The sequence below is a fragment of the Silene latifolia genome, chromosome 11, assembly GCF_048544455.1.
Source record: "Silene latifolia isolate original U9 population chromosome 11, ASM4854445v1, whole genome shotgun sequence".
NCBI classification, from domain to species: Eukaryota; Viridiplantae; Streptophyta; class Magnoliopsida; order Caryophyllales; family Caryophyllaceae; genus Silene; species Silene latifolia.
Window position 1 is genome coordinate 71,219,207 of NC_133536.1, and position 16,149 is coordinate 71,235,355.

General features: G+C 40.6%; 2 non-coding genes across 2 annotated transcripts; one reads left to right on the plus strand and one right to left on the minus strand.

Annotated features, from left to right (window-relative positions):
- Positions 1-1,178: 1,178 nt before the first annotated feature.
- On the minus strand, positions 1,179-1,285 carry LOC141616001 (small nucleolar RNA R71). The gene has a single exon (XR_012530382.1). It is a non-coding gene; the product is annotated as a small nucleolar RNA R71 (small nucleolar RNA).
- A 9,153-nt stretch (positions 1,286-10,438) lies between these two features.
- LOC141615797 (small nucleolar RNA R71) lies at positions 10,439-10,547 on the plus strand. The gene has a single exon (XR_012530193.1). It is a non-coding gene; the product is annotated as a small nucleolar RNA R71 (small nucleolar RNA).
- Positions 10,548-16,149: the final 5,602 nt, after the last annotated feature.

The window sequence follows — 16,149 nt, forward strand, 5'->3', positions numbered from 1 at the left end:
ATGACTAAACTATGCTGAGATCGAATGATAGGTAAAGTTTAGGTTATTAGTCACTTTTCAGGACGAGAGTCAGTATTAGTGATATTAGGGACCCGTAGCGAGATCGAAAGATGCTACTTGATAAGAGTGGACCGAGAGGACCTCTTGTTTTCCCGCCTCATGTGTTTGATTTAGACCTACTTAGTATGCTGCCGCCGAAACTATAGTGAACCGACCATCCTAGTACCCTTCTTTATTTTTGATTTACTACATTTCTTTAGTTTAATTTATATTTCATTGCCTTTAGCTATAGACCAAATCAAAGCAAACCCCCACACACTGTTACTTTAGGACTAAATTTAGACAACTAATAATTACATCTGCCTCTCTGTGGTTGGACCCTGTTACCACTAGCTTCTGTTAGTTTTAATAGGTATTATAAATATTATTTTTGGTACTCACAACGACGGGTATCAAATTTTGGCGCCGTTGCCGGGGAGGCAATTGTTCTAATTTTTAGTTGTTTTATTTTAGTCTATTTCTTAGTTTAAGGGACATTTGTTCCTTAAACTATTCTCATATTCTTTTTGTAGTTTCTTCTTATGCGCAGGTCACAGGGTGGTGAATTAGTACCGTTCAATCCTGAGATTGAGAAGACTTTGCGCGAGTTGAGGCGATCATCTAGGGTATTGCCGACAGAGGAAGAGTTGAGTACTCTGTCTAGTTACTACGAGAACGCTCTATTTGAAGAGGATCCACCTTCATATCCCATTTCCACTTCATCAGCTGAGACAGTCACTTCTCCAGATTTTCTAGAGATGGCTGAAGAACCAACTATAGCCAGTCACTCGGAGCCGACAGCTGCGAACCTATATAAGGGGTTCGAATTACCAGGAGCTGATAGAAAGTTCGAACCGAAGCCTTCTTATATCAACTTGGTTGAGAGGAACCAATTCGGGGGAGCTGCAAATGAAGATGCAGCCAAGCATATGGATATATTTATTGACTATTGCTGCTCTATACCCCCACCGACCGGTGTGACCCAGGACCAGGTGAAATAGACAATGTTTATATTCTCACTCCGTGATGCTGCAAGAGAGTGGTACAGAGACCTGGATCGAGCTGCTAATGGGATCACCGATTGGAATTCTTTGGCCTTGGCATTCTACAAGAAGTACTTCTCTGCCTCGAAGACTAACGCCATTAGAGCTCAAATCACGAGCTTTAAACAGGGGCCTGATGAGAACTTTCATGAGGCATGGGTCCGTTTCAAGAAGCTGGTGCGAACCATTCCGCATCATGGGTTTAAGAAGTGGAGCCTATGCAATCAGTTTTATAATGGGCTCTATGACGATCAGAGAGCTATCCTGGATGCGGCAGCCAGTGGCAGATTCCAGGAGAACATGGGAGAGACTAAGGGGTGGAAGATCATTGATGACTTGACCACCCATAAAGCTGAGTATGGGAATTCCCGGGGAAATCAAAGGATAGCTGCTGAATCTCCTTATGTAGCTGCATTAGAAGCTCTCACGGTGAGATTTGACAAGTACGAGTTGGGAGGAGCTTCACAAGGAGGGATTTACCATGTAAATGCTGTTTCAGACGGTCCTTTCGTCTGTAAAAAATGTGGAGCTGAGGGACATGTTTCAGAAAATTGTCCTAGTCCCTTTGAGTCTTGTGCTGCCTTTCAACATTATAGGCAGACAAACACGTACTATGAGCCGAATATCCATCCAAATCTGAGGTGGAGTAGCCAAAATGTCTTGAATCCGACTCAACCTCCACAGCAGCAGCAACTGCTGACTTATGTGCCCCCTCATAAGCAGCATCAGCCATATCAAAAGCCTCCGTATAACCCTCAGCAGCAGCAATAATCACAAGGTTCCGAATTTACTGAGTTGAAAAACCTGTTGCTGAAAGAGTCCCAAGCTAGAGAGGCCGGGATGAAGATGTTAGAGAGCCAAATTGCCCAATTGGCTAGCAAGAATACAACTCGAGCTCCGGGACATTTACCGACTCAAACGGAGCAAAAAGAGACCCTTAATGCTATCACCTTGAGGAGTGGGTCTACCCTTGATGGGCCCATTAAGGTTGAGGACGTCACTGAAAAGGATGAGGCGGAACCAAGCAAGGAGAAGGCAGTGACGAACAAAAGCAACAAAAAGACGATTAGCAGGTATGTCAGTCGATCGACTGACATACCCAGTCGATCGACCGTTCTGCGACAACCAGAAGCTACTGTTCCTGTAGAAGTCGGTCGATCGACTGACCAACTCGGCCGATCGAGTGACAGCACTACTGAAAGTGATTCTTTTCGTCCTCCAATGCCTAATAACTTTAGAGATCATTTGTTTCGGGGTACGACTGCCCTGAAAATATTGAGGCAAGACCCAAATGCTAATGGGTCAGTTCCGGTCCCGAAGTACGACCCTATGTCGATTAATGGTCACATTTAAGACGGTCTGAAGAAGGGTCAAGCTACAACAAGGAGAAGGTTTTGGACTTTCAGCCTAAGTCCACCGATGCAGGCATGAGAAATCTAGAGGAGAGGGCTAAGTTACTTCTTACAGCCCCTTATCCGGAGAGATTGGTGCCGACGAAGGAACAGGTATCGTTTAATAAATTTGAAAATGTTGTCCGTAGTTTAAACGTACAAGTTCCTTTTCTTGAATTAGTCAATCAAGTGCCTGCTTACATGAAATTTATGAAGCAATTACTTTCTAAAAAGAAGTCACTTGAAACTGTGCATACTGTCGCACTAACTGAGGAGTCATGTTCTTATTTGACCCATACTCCACCCCTTAAGCTAGAAGACCCGGGTAGTTTTTCAGTCCCATGTAATATTGGCACCTTTCCTATTGAGAAAGCCTTATGTGACCAAGGAGCCAGTATTAGTGTAATGCCCTTGAGTCTTGCTAGGAAGTTAAAGTTGAACAGGTTTGCAGTCACCAATATGACCGTACAGATGGATGATTGCTCTACGGTCCAGCCAATAGGAGTCTTAGAGGACATTCCCGTGCAAATAGTGAAGTTCTTTTTCCCTGTTGACTTCGTGGTACTTGATATGCCCGAAGATACCCACATTCCTATAATTTTGGGTAGACCATTCCTGCACACTGCTGGTGCAGTTATTGAGGTTGGTTCGGGTACTTTGACCTTTAAGGTAGGCAAGCATTCCATTGTCTTTGCCCAGACGGCTAGGAAGAAAGACCCCATGTGGCCCGTCACTTGCAACACGGTTTCTGAAAAGAAATCATATTTTGTGCTTCCTGATATGCCTGTCTCTACGCCTATTCCTGTTGTAACCCCTCCGCCCCAGATTGGGAGCAAAGTGGAGGACGATTCTTCTGTTTTAGATATTGGAGGAGCTGGTTTGGGGAAGGAAGAGCCGCATATTGCTCCAGCTGTGAAGGAGCCAATAGTTCAAAGAGGCGGTCTAGGATGCCTTAGCTATGGCACGGATGATGAGCCCGAAGATGAGCCAGTTAAAGCAACGGAGTCTGATCTGGATTCCGACGAGTCCGAAGAGGTCATTGAATGGGAAGATGTCCGACATGTTGATCCGTTGAGTTCTGCGGATGTTGGAGTTGAGAAGAGTGCAGTTGAGAAGATGAGCACTGTTGAGGCTACTTCTTGTAGCCAGAAGCCAACCAAGTGGGCCATACCGTGGCCGTTCTTGATCAACTACTAGTTGATCGAATGCTTCATAAACCATTTATTTTATTATTTTGTTAAGACTATTTACCGTTTTTCGTGTGCGCGAGACTTCGCTCTTTTAAGTTTGTTTCGGGTTTTTAAACACTTTTGACTATTGCTTTGGGTTTTGCGCAATTTTGGGCGCGTTATCATGTGTTTTTACAGGTATATAGACCATGTTAGCTCAAGTTAGTGAGCTAATTCGAAGAAATCAGAAAGTTACATCAGGTTTTCCAGTCGATCGACTGCCTCCTATGGTCGATCGACTGGGCTACGAGTTCCAGAAGCTCCTGTTGCTGTTCACTTTGGTCGATCGACTAGGTGATGTGGTCGATCGACCGCCCAGAGCTGATGTACCTGTTTTGGATCATTCCCCTGCTGTGTTTGGTCAATTTGCGGAGTCAAGGGAGTATTCCCTTCCTTTTATTCTCCGCTTAATTTCTGATTTCTTCTGTTTTCTTCATTTTGCGCATAATTTTACCGTCCCAACTTTGTTTTCTCGGTTTTATGCGTGCTATTGTTGTCTTTTCAGGTATCTATTAGTAGCACTGCTGGCTACTGAAACCTCCTAGATCACGCTGGTTTGGGGAGGTTTCATTTTGCTGCGCTTAAAGTCTTGTGAGTCTCCATGTCTTCACTTCATGTCTTGTTTACTTAATTTTCTCGCAAATTCCCGTTTTCGCTTTTTACTTCATTATATGATTTTGCACAATGGGGACATTGTGCGATTTGGTTTGGGGAAGTTAAGGGTTTTGCGTTGCATTTCATTTGCGTGCATTCACGTTTACATTTTTGTCTTGCATTGTTGTTTATTTCCCTATATATATACAAAAATCCGAAAAAAAAATGAAAAATATAAATAAAAAAAATGAAAATTTTCAAAATTTTCAAAAAAAATGTACGTTTATATTAGCATATAGGTCGAGTCGGAACGGTTGTATTTCAATGATGACATTGCATTTGCATCTGTTTTATGCCTAAGCCTTGCTAATCGACATGTTATTAGTAGAATCATATATGCATAGTCTACGAGTTTTTCGTTAAATATTTTGCTGAACTTGAGACTTGACTTAAAATTTTGGCACCCTACATCATTTTCTGAGATTTAGAGCCTGTAACTGGTGACATCCATGACCAGTTCATCTAGGAATGTGAGTAGTACTCCTTATGAGACATGTTACATTAACTTGCATAAGTATGAACTTAATCTGCTTAATACCTGTATGCATTCGGTTTGTGGTTTGTTGACACATGTGGTAGAGGTTTCCCTTTATTCATTTTGCCCATAAGCTCCACACTGCCAAAAATAGCCTTTTTGTCCCGTTACTACATCCTACACATAGCCTACCTTTGTCAAGCTAGTAGTTTAGTTGTTGGGATTGTTACTTTGTTTTTGGTGGCATATGCTCTTTTGAGATGTTGATGGGAAGATGAAAAAGGAAGGAAACAAAGAAACAAAGAAAAAGGAAAAAAAAAGAAGGAAAATGATTCGAAAAAGAGAAAAAAAAAGAGTGATGTACTGTTTGAAACGGTCGATCGACTGCCGCCCGAAAGAGAAAAATCAATTCGCATGATTCAAGTCCTTATTTAATTGGCGATTTTTGCTCCCATGTTGCATTTATATATTATGGGGAGTTGATTGATTTAGTTTTATGGAGATTGCGAGATTTGTGCCAATCATTAGCACCGGTTTTATTGAATTTTGAGCAAGAAGTTGGATGTTGTCATATGGTTCTGTTTAGGTACTAGCTTGATCACCTGTACCTCCACACTCCCATAATTATCTTTGCCTCTTCTTACCCATTACCTCACATATCCATATATACCTCGGCATGTGTCATGGTCATTTGATTGGTTGGGATGCATATGTATGGTTGTAGAGATTACTTTCATATTAAATCGCAGGCATGTTCTTATAGGTCGTAGTTAGGTGAGCGTCTTTACAATATTACTTCTTTCTATCATTACATATATTCACCTTGTGCTTATTTGAGTGATTTGAGCGACCTGTGAGAGTCCAATTTGATAAGTCTCTACAGTTGACGGTTCAGCAGTTTTTAACAACTCCATAACTCGTTTTGCATGATTCATACGCTAATTGATTGTTGGTTATTGCATTAAATTGGTTTAGGCTATACGGTTTGCATTTCGCTCTGAGATTGAACTAGTTACATTAGGTATTAGGATCGAGTCTAGTTCTTGCTTGGGGACAAGCAAGGGTTTGGTTTGGGGAAATTTGATGCGTGTCCTAAATATGATGTTTTACACCGCATTTTACACGCATTTCAGAGCTCATTTGTGTAGTTTATGCTACTATTTGCCCCATTTCGTCTACTTTCGTATTTTTATGTAATATTGCAGATTTATGCGGAAATGAGTAGATATTTAGCTAAATCCGTCCCCGAGTATCTTGCATTGCATTCGACGTGAAGTTTTTACTCAAGGAACGAGCTTGGTTCGCATTTCGAGGCCCGAAAGACTAATCCACGAAGTTTTTGAAGCAAAGTACCAGCTACAGTGGTAGATCGACTGATTCCTTTGGTCGGTCGACCAAGGCACGAAGATCAGAAGCTACTGCTCAGCGTAGGTTGGTCGATCGACTGAGCAACATGGTCGATCGACCAGACCGTGATTCAGACGTGAATTAAAAGATCGAGGAATTTGAAGCCCATAGTACATTAGGTTTTGGAATATGAACTACGTTGTATTCTATATAACGTAAGCTAGGTTTACAGAGTTTTTCATTCAGTTTTCATCTAGGTTTTACCATTCACAGTTCGAAATACAATTCAACATTCATAGTTTAGTTCGTTCTTTAATAAAGTTTCGGTTTTTGCATTCGGTTCTGATCTTCCCTTTACAAATCCTTTACACGGTATTCTTCTATTTTATTATTCAATTTGTTGCTTCCATTCGTAGTATAGGATTGCAAGTTAGATCTCCCAAAACCATAATTATCGTTTTATGCTAGTCTTTTATTATATTAATTCAAGCATGAATTCAGTAGTTTATTTCATCAATCTTGTTGTTGTTTTCGTAATAATCATGAGTAGCTAAATTCATCGTGCTAGGATGTAAGGAATCTGTAGATTAGGCGGCAGTAGAATAGTGACCTGAATCGCATGCCGGTCGATCGACTGGGTTCCCTGGTCGATCGACTGACCACGTGAGGTTTTGCTTCGTTTTAATTGTTTTAAATTCTATATTTGACGAATCGAGTGCACGCGACTAGTTGAATGCTTAGTAATTGACCGACCCATTAAATCGAAAGATAGGGAAAGTTGTTAGACTACCAATTAAAATGACTAAATTATGCTAAGATCGAAAGATAGGTAAAGTTTAGGTTATTAGTCACTTTTCAGGACGAGAGTCAGTATTAGTGATATTAGGGACCCGTAGCGAGATCGAAAGATGTTACTTGATAAGAGTGGACCTAGAGGACCTTTTGTTTTCCCGCCTCATGTGTTTGATTTAGACCTACTTAGTATGCTGCCGCCGAAACTATAGTGAACTGACCATCCTAGTACCCTTCTTTATTTTTGATTTAATACATTTCTTTAGTTTAATTTATATTTCATTGCCTTTAGCTATAGACCAAATCAAAGCAAACCCCCACACACTGTTACTTTAGGACTAAATTTAGACAACTAATAATTACATCTGCCTCTCTGTGGTTCGACCCTGTTACCACTAGCTTCTGTTAGTTTTAATAGGTATTATAAATATTATTTTTGGTACTCACAGAAGCTAGTGGTAAAGGATTTGTAAAGTGGGGTATAATTCGACGGGTAAAAAACTAACTCGTAGATATGCACTCATCAGTAAACTCAAAGACAGCATCCTTAAGGAGCAATTATGTAAGTGGTTTAGCAATTTTTGAAAAATCCTTAATGAAACGCCGATAAAAACCAGCATGACCAAGGAAACTCCTCACTCCTTTAACATTCACGGGAGGAGGTAATTGCTCAATCACCTGCACTTTTGCTTTATCAACATGTATACCCTTATCAGAGATCAGATGCCCTAACACAACTCCCTCATTGACCATGAACTGACATTTTTCCCAGTTTAAAACAAGATTAACATCAATACAACGCTGCATGACTTTATCAAGGTTAGCTAAACAACGATCAAAGTCATTACCATAAACTGAGAAATCATCCATAAATACCTCCATAATATTCTCTATATAATCAGAAAAAATCCCCATCATGCACCTCTGAAAGGTAGCTGGGGCGTTACACAATCCGAAAGGCATTCTGCGGTACGCAAAAACACCCTGTGGACAGGTAATAGTGGTCTTACTCTGATCATCCAGATGAATAGGGATCTGGAAGAACCCCGAATATCCGTCTAAAAAACAGAAAAATTTGTTAGAAGCAAGTCTTTCAGTCATTTGGTCAACAAAAAGGAGGGGGAAGTGGTCTTTCTTGGTGGCGGCATTCAACTGTCTATAATCAATGCACATCCGCCACCCTGTCACAACTCGTGTTGGTATTAATTCATTTTTCTCATTTTTAACCACGGTAGTCCCTCCTTTCTTCGGAACTACCTGAACTGGGCTAACCCACTTGGAGTTGCCAACTGTATAAATAATACCTGCATCGAGTAGTTTCATCACCTCGGCCATAACAACTTCCTGCATCTTCGGGTTCAACTTGCGTTGACCCTGTCTGTAAGGCTTGTGGCCTTCCTCCAGCTCTATCCTATGCATACAAATATCAGGGCTGATGCCCTTAATATCATCCAAAGTGTAACCTAGAGCTTTCCTATTTTTATTAAGCACACACATCAAAGCAGAAACCTGGTCATCATTAAGCTTAGCACTAACAATAGCTGGGTACTGCTCCGTATCATCCAGAAAAACATACTTAAGATTAGGAGGAAGTGGCTTACGCTCTGGCACCTTTACCTCTACAACATAGGCAGAATCAGCTTCAATGGTATAGCAAATGTTCACCAAATTTTCGTTGGCCAGGCTTAAGAGCATCTCATCCTCTTCCTCTATGAGCTCGTAGCTCTCCATTGAGGCTACCAAAGCATCTGGCTCCTCAGCATTCTCCGCTGTATTACCTGCACACTCATCTAAACGGGTTAGATCAGCTAAGGGATCCTTGGTTAAGGATTCCCTCCAGTTATAATTAACAGCCCTCTCAACAATATCAATGGAATAACATGTATCATCCTCAGTAGGTTCAGTAGCCTTACGAGCAAGACTGAACTCAATGGTGTCATCCCCTACCTCTAAGGTAATGATTCCGCGTTTGACATCTATTACAGCTCCAGCTGTATGTAAAAATGGTCTACCTAAAATAATAGGTATCTGATTGTCCTCTGCAATGTCCAAAACAACGAAATCGACAGGAATAAAAAACTTACCCACTCGAACGGGTACATCCTCTAAGACTCCTAAAGGTCTCTGAGTCGATCTATTTGCCATCTGAAGGGTAATATCGGTCACCTTAAGTCTACCAATATTTAGCCTTTCATAAACAAAATATGGCATGACACTGACACTGCCCCTAAATCACAACGGGCCTTCCCAATTTCGTGGTTACCTATAGTGCAGGGAATTGAAAAACTACCCGGGTCCTTTAATTTAGGTGGTATATTAATTTGCGAAAGAGCATTGCATTCTTCCACAAAAGCAACATTACCATCATCATGAAAATTTCTCTTACGATTCAAAATGTCTTTCATAAATTTAGCGTAAGAGGGTACCTGGGTAATTAGGTCGGTGAAAGGAATTGTTACCTCGAGATTCTTGACCATTTCCAAAAACTTACCAAACTTGCGCTCCAGCTTAGTATTCTTTAAACGCTCCGGATACGGGACTGCAACACTGGCCGTAGGATCAATAACCTTCGGCTTCCGTAAGTTTAAAACCTCCGTTAAATCATCAATAAGTGTAGAATCATGCAGACTAGTTGACGGATTTGCGTTTAGCACTGGAGTCCCAGTCGATCGACCATTGAGCTCGGTCGATCGACTAATCATGTTGGGCGTGAACAGTTTCTGGTCAGAAACTGTTTCTTCAGGAACCTCAGTCGATCGACTACTGTTGGTGGTCGATCGACCACTTGTGCTGGGCATGAATAGTTTCTGGTCAGAAACTTTTTCCTCAGGAATTCCGGTCGATCGACTGCTGTTGTTGGTCGATCGGCCGCTGGTACTGGCAATAAAGTTCGTTTTCGCACCAGAATTTAAACTAGCCTCTTCATCATTTCCCGAGTCTCCTCTTGGCTTATCGGGACCTTCATAAGAGAGGCCACTTCTGAGATTAATGGCATTAATCGTTTCAATTGGCCCCTCACATTTGTTTGAAGAATTGGCCACTTGCTTAGCCTCTATATTCTCCAACTGCTTCACAAAATTCTTTGTAGATTCAATTCCAGCTGCTTCTATTTTCGCGACTTGAACCCAAAGAGCTCGGATCATTTCTCTCAATTCCGCGGTCTCATCTGAATTATGGACAAGAATTTCAACTCTTTCCTTGGAAGCTTCAGAGGTCTCAAGCTTCTCGAGACGGACAGTGATAGAAGTTATGAGTGTCGCAACGGCACTCATTTCATCACTTTGCTTTCGCGATTTTCCACGTGAACTTCCAAACTCAGCTCTATGGACTGCCATCTCCTCAATAATGTTCCAACCTTTATTCTGACCGGTATTATTTTGGAACCTACCATTCGCAGCTGCATCTAGGATGACCTTGTAATCATCATATAAAGCATTATAGAATAAGTTGCAAAGGTACCACTGCTGGAAACCATGGTGAGGGACAGCCCTAACCAAACTCTTGAAACGTCCCCATGCTTCACAAAATTCCTCATCAGGTCCTTGCTGGAAATTTGTAATTTTACTTCTCAAGGCATATGTCTTTGCAAGTGGCAAGTATTTCTTGTAGAAGGCTAACGCTAGAGATGTCCAATCTGTGACTCCAGCTGCTACTCTATCAAGGTAGCGGTACCAATCTCGCGCCGAATCCTTCAAGGAGTATAAGAACATTATCCCCTTTACTTCATCCTGGGTCACCCCAGCCGATACAGGATTGGAACAGCAGTAGTCTGTGAAAATTTTCATATGCTTCAAAGGATCCTCGTCCGGTAGACCAGGAAACTGATTTCGCTCCACTAAATCAATATAAGAGGAACGAAATTCGAAGTGACCAGTAGTAGGGGTAGGTAACACGTGTCCCTTTGGAATATGCTGCTCTTTTGGCTGAAGATTGTCATATATCGTAGTCATATTTGCAAAACTGAGAGTACTCAAGTCTTCCTCTCAAAAACCTGTCTTCTAACTGTGCAAAAGCAAAACTAGAAGCAAGAGTAAGCAACGGCCTCAAGGAACCAAAGTTCCTTGAGACAAGAAAGATAAACTAAAAATAAAGCAAACAAAATTACACCGTCTCCCCGGCAACGGCGCCAAAATTTGATACCGTCGTTTTGTATCAAAATTAAATTTATAAATCCAAACTAAGACTATAGCTAGTGATAGTAAGGGTCGAGCCACAGAGAGACAAGATCAATTTTGTTTGCTATTTTCAGTCTATAAAAGTAACAATTAAGTGGGGTTTTGAATTGGTTGATTCTAAGGACTAATTGACAAAATAAGAAAATTCTCAAACAAGATAAAAAGAAGATCGGGAACTTCGGTTCACCATGGTTAAGGTCAGGTCAATAAGGTAGCAGAGGTCCTATAATACGGTCCCAGGAAATATGAGCAAGCCTTTCGATCAATGCTCAAAGTAACCTTACGGTCTTCTAATTCCCTAGAATTTCTCAAAGCTTTCGCTCAAAGGAAATTCCAATCTAATGACAACTTTAATTACTAATCTTTCAATCTAGTAAAAAGGTTTATCAAAAGAAAACAAGATCGATATGGAAGAAAATCATACTAATAAAATTGACCCTATTTTACGCCATGGCTCACCTCGTTCCCAATCAATAAAATTAGCTATGCATGATTAAAACTATAACAATTGTGAAATTGAAGGCAAGGAATGAGATTGACATAATTGAAATTGAATTTAAGACAAAATAATAAAACTGAATTTCTTGAATAAAACTAATAATAACAAGAATTAAATTGATTAGAAATAATGAAGATGGAAATTGCATTAAAACTTACCAAGAATTGATGAACAAAGGCAATTGAATTGCAATCCGTAGTCTACCTTTCTTCCCCAAAAACTAGATCTAAAACTTGAGTTCCTCTCTAATGAAAAGCATAACCTAATTTATTCATCTGTTCTACTGATAAACGATGCCCAAAAAGTTAATTACAATTGGGCTTTTTAAAAGTCTAACACGAAAAATCAATAACAGCTGCGAAACCTGGTCGATCGACTGAGTAGCATGGTCGATCGACCAGCCAGAAACAATGCAGTAGCTCCTGCTGAAATTCCACGATCGATCGACTGATGAGCTTGGTCGATCGACCAACTGAGCTGTGCAGTGACTTCCTTCTTTCTTCAAATCAGGCCACTTTACTCCAATGCACGCATCCCAAGGTGAGAGAGTACGAACTCCCTTCTTCCAAGCTTCCCTGAAGTTGCCTCCGGAGGACGATTTAGGCTTGATTCAGCTCACTTCCACTCATTCCTACAATAAATCATAGAAATCGCAAAGTAAACCGTTTCGGGAGAAATAATAGCTTTAAGCTAACAAATACGCGTGGAAATACGTGCCAAAACTGCAATTAAAGTGTATAGAATATGCACGTATCAGTAGTAGTTTAGGGTGGATAGCGGACCGAAAAGACTTTTCCCTTGCCCTTCTCACAGTAGACTATCTAGGCTATTTATGACTGAGTTAGTAAACTGCCGTGGTGAACCGAAATCCTGACATACCTCTCTTTATCTGATCACATCATAGCTTTTCTTGCTTTTATTGCTCTTTGCCTTACTTCTCTTGCCTTAATCACTTTTAGTTAGAAATCATTTAAAACCCCCCAATTATGACCGTAGACTGACTAGAATTAACAAGTAGATAGTGACCGCCTCCCTGTGGATATCGACCCTACTTACCGCTTACTTCTGTTAGTAGTACTTAGGTATTTATTTTTGGTACTAAACGACGGTATCATGCGTTTTGAAAATCGAGATTTTTAAGGTTTGAAATTTTTGTTGTCTCGAGACGGTGTGTTGTCCTCGGGATTTGAAAAGCCTCGAAAAAGGTGTTTCATTTTTGGGTATTGAAAGATCCATTATGTCGGCGCGAAACGGTTTAAAATCCGTGATTGGAAACGGTCATTATAACGGCGTAAAAAGGTGTTTTTGTTGAAGCGGTTGTAAAAACCGGTTTGAAAAGGTGCTTTTGACACTGTTTGTAAAAACTGGTTTGAAAATTGTCATTATGACGGCATGAAAAGGGTGCTTTTGTTGAAACGGTTTGCAAAAAAACGGTTTAAAAAATCGCCATTACGACGGCATAAAAAGGTGTGCAACGGTCGGTGAAAGACCGAGGTTTGAAATGGCAATTATAACGGCGCAAAAAGGTGTTTTAAAAGTTTATAAATGACAAGGAAGGACTTATGATAATATAGCACATAAGCACTGACACTTCATTATACTATGCATATTGCTGACACGGGTTTTGGCTTCATAATGGTGGTTACACACCAAGCGATTAATCCCCGATTTTCGAGAGGGATACCAATAGAAACAAAATGTGTAAGGAGGGTGCCCTAGCCTCGTGCACGAAGGAAATGAGTGCTCTTTGATGAAACAGAAATGTGTTACGCCAATGGTATGCTTGACATAATCGATATTCGAAACGCGGGGGTGAGAAAACTCACGCCGGCGGGATGAGCCAATTGGTCGGTAAAGGTTAGGTTATAGGCCCGGACAAGGAACCCGACTTATGACCGTAATATAAATAATGCATAACCAAGACCTCGTTCGAGTATCACCATCTAGGGATCGCAAAGGCACAAGTGTCCTAGTTATCCCCAACGGAGTCGCCAATATGTGGACATGGGCCCACTTGCTCGCCGATCCGCGGACGCGCAGCAGTCGGAAAGCCACGCTCGGCGGAGTAATAGATGCTTTCGACTGGCATTTTAGATCGGTCGGTTTCGTCTCGACAAGGGTCTGGAAAGGATGTTAGAGATGTTCGGAGTCTCCACCAAGCAATTATGGATGCCTAGAAACTGTTCGAATCCACTTTATACCTAGTTCAGTCAAGGCAAAAGCGGTGCTTGACATATGTACTAAAGACAAGGAATCGTCCCTCTTTAACATCCTATCACTAGAATGACTCTCATTCGCCCTGGATAAGGTCGTACACTATCCAAAGTTTCTGAGTAAGAGGTGAAGGTACGTATTGAGAAGCCCTTTAATCGGAAACCCAATGCCGCCCGCAATAGCGGCCTCTACTGATCGATCTTGGTTGGATAAATGCAGAAATTGATAAAACGGGTAAATGCATGAATGCGCATCCACAAGTATAAACCTAACATGTGAAATTTACTATGTCGGTTGTTTATCTAAATATCAAGTAATTGATGTCAAGTTGGATTTAATGTTGATTTGTATACAAGACGGAAATTAAACATCCATTTACCGAGTTAGGTTTATGGTGCATAACGTGATCCATTTGTCATAGAAAAATGTTTTTCAAATACAATGTGTAAAATGTGGACTCATCAATCTGATCCGTCCTGTATTCGTATTAACCGAAGTCGGGATCGTCCAAGACCAGTGCTGGAAAGGAAACAGGAACTGCATGAGGAAGCCAATTGAGGTGCGAGTCCTGGGGTGATGCAAGGGAGCCTGTCCAGGTTTGAATACTTGAAATCAGAGGGCCTGTTTAGGCACGGGGCAGGCAACGACCCAAAGAGGGGTCTCCTGGTTGTTTAAAATGTTTATAAAATTGTTTGTAAGATTGTTTGCAAAGGGGTGACAAAACCCGTGTTGTTGAAAAGGTCGTTGAGACCGGTTTTGTGCTAATATGACAAACGGGACTTGAATAATTATCATTGTGTTGATAATATTCGATGTCGGGTTCGGTTTTGCAAGCTTAACATGAATAGTTTTGTAAGAAAAGATGCAAAAACATGTTTGTTATGAACTAATTATGTTAAGTTCATTGCTTTGCAAATAAAGTGTAAAAGGATCATTGATATGAACTAATTGTATTAAGTTCATTGCTTTGTAATTAGTCAAAGTTTATCATCATACTCGGATTAAACCGACATGGTATGTAGAACCAAGGATGATTATGCATGTGTGACTAATATGGTTGTTTTGAAAATGTAAACAAATGAATAAAAGACTTTAAAATTTCGTTTAAAATGTAATTAACCAAATATTATCACCGAAACACGGATTTAACCGTTATGGTATAAGGAACCAAGGGTGAATATAATTTATGATTAAAAAGGTTCATCATAAAAATGATTTAAAATAGTAAAAACCGATTGTAAAATGAAATGAAAATGGAAAGAATGAACGCAAACACATTTGAGTTCTGACCTGGGCAGCCAGTATAGGCGCGAGCCACCTAGTTGTGACTAGCGGCTTCTACTTCATGTCAAACCTCAGTTTTGGCTCATTTAATCCGTATTTTGGACCATGTTATGCATGTTTTAGCATGTTAAGGTCATAAAAACAGATTAAAGAACATGAAAGAAGAGGATTAATTACACCCTCATACCTATATGCTAGGTTGTTGACGAGAAATCGACGAAAGTGTAAAAAATTTTTAGGTCGGAAAACTCGGTTTAAAACCGTTTTTCGTAATAAGGAGTGTTGCTTTGTTTAGCGATGGTGTAGTTGGTCGAAATGGGCGGTCAAGTTATTTAATGCATGATGATAGTACCAAACAATGTCTATGGCTCGTATTTTCTATCGGTAGGTCGAAAATACGTGTCGGTTTGTGACTTGAGAAGTCGAGTCTAGAATTTTAGGGAAGAAAAAAGGGGGCGGACGCTCACGTACCTTAAAATGGTGGCATTTGAGGGGTATTTATAACGGATTGTCTGGTTGTGTTCGTTTTCAGCGACGTGGCCATATAGGCTACTCGAAGAGGCGCGAGCATGTTCGCGGGTCTTCGAGTTGTCTTGTCACTATCACGCATTTGGAATCATGGTTTGTTCTATCCTAGGTTTCGGATGTCATGATTGTTATAGTTGACCATCAAGTATACCGTATATACTTAGCATGGAAGGTTTGTGATGTTTGTTTTTTGTGTTTGACTCGGTTTTAACTCTAGTTAGTGTCATTGTGAGTTTGTGACCCCGTCATCGTGCATAAAACACTCCAGGTAGTTTTGAAATGTTTTAAAAAAATTTTTGTTTTCGAAATCGTTTTGGGTTTTCTGACGCATAGTTATACAAAATGTCGATCCAACGTAGCGATACCTAAGCATGTTGTAGTCCGATAATCATCAGATGTTTGTTGGGGATTCAAAAGATACCGGGTATCTACAATTGTATGAACGGTTTCTAAAGTTTCTACCAAGTGTCTAAGGTCAG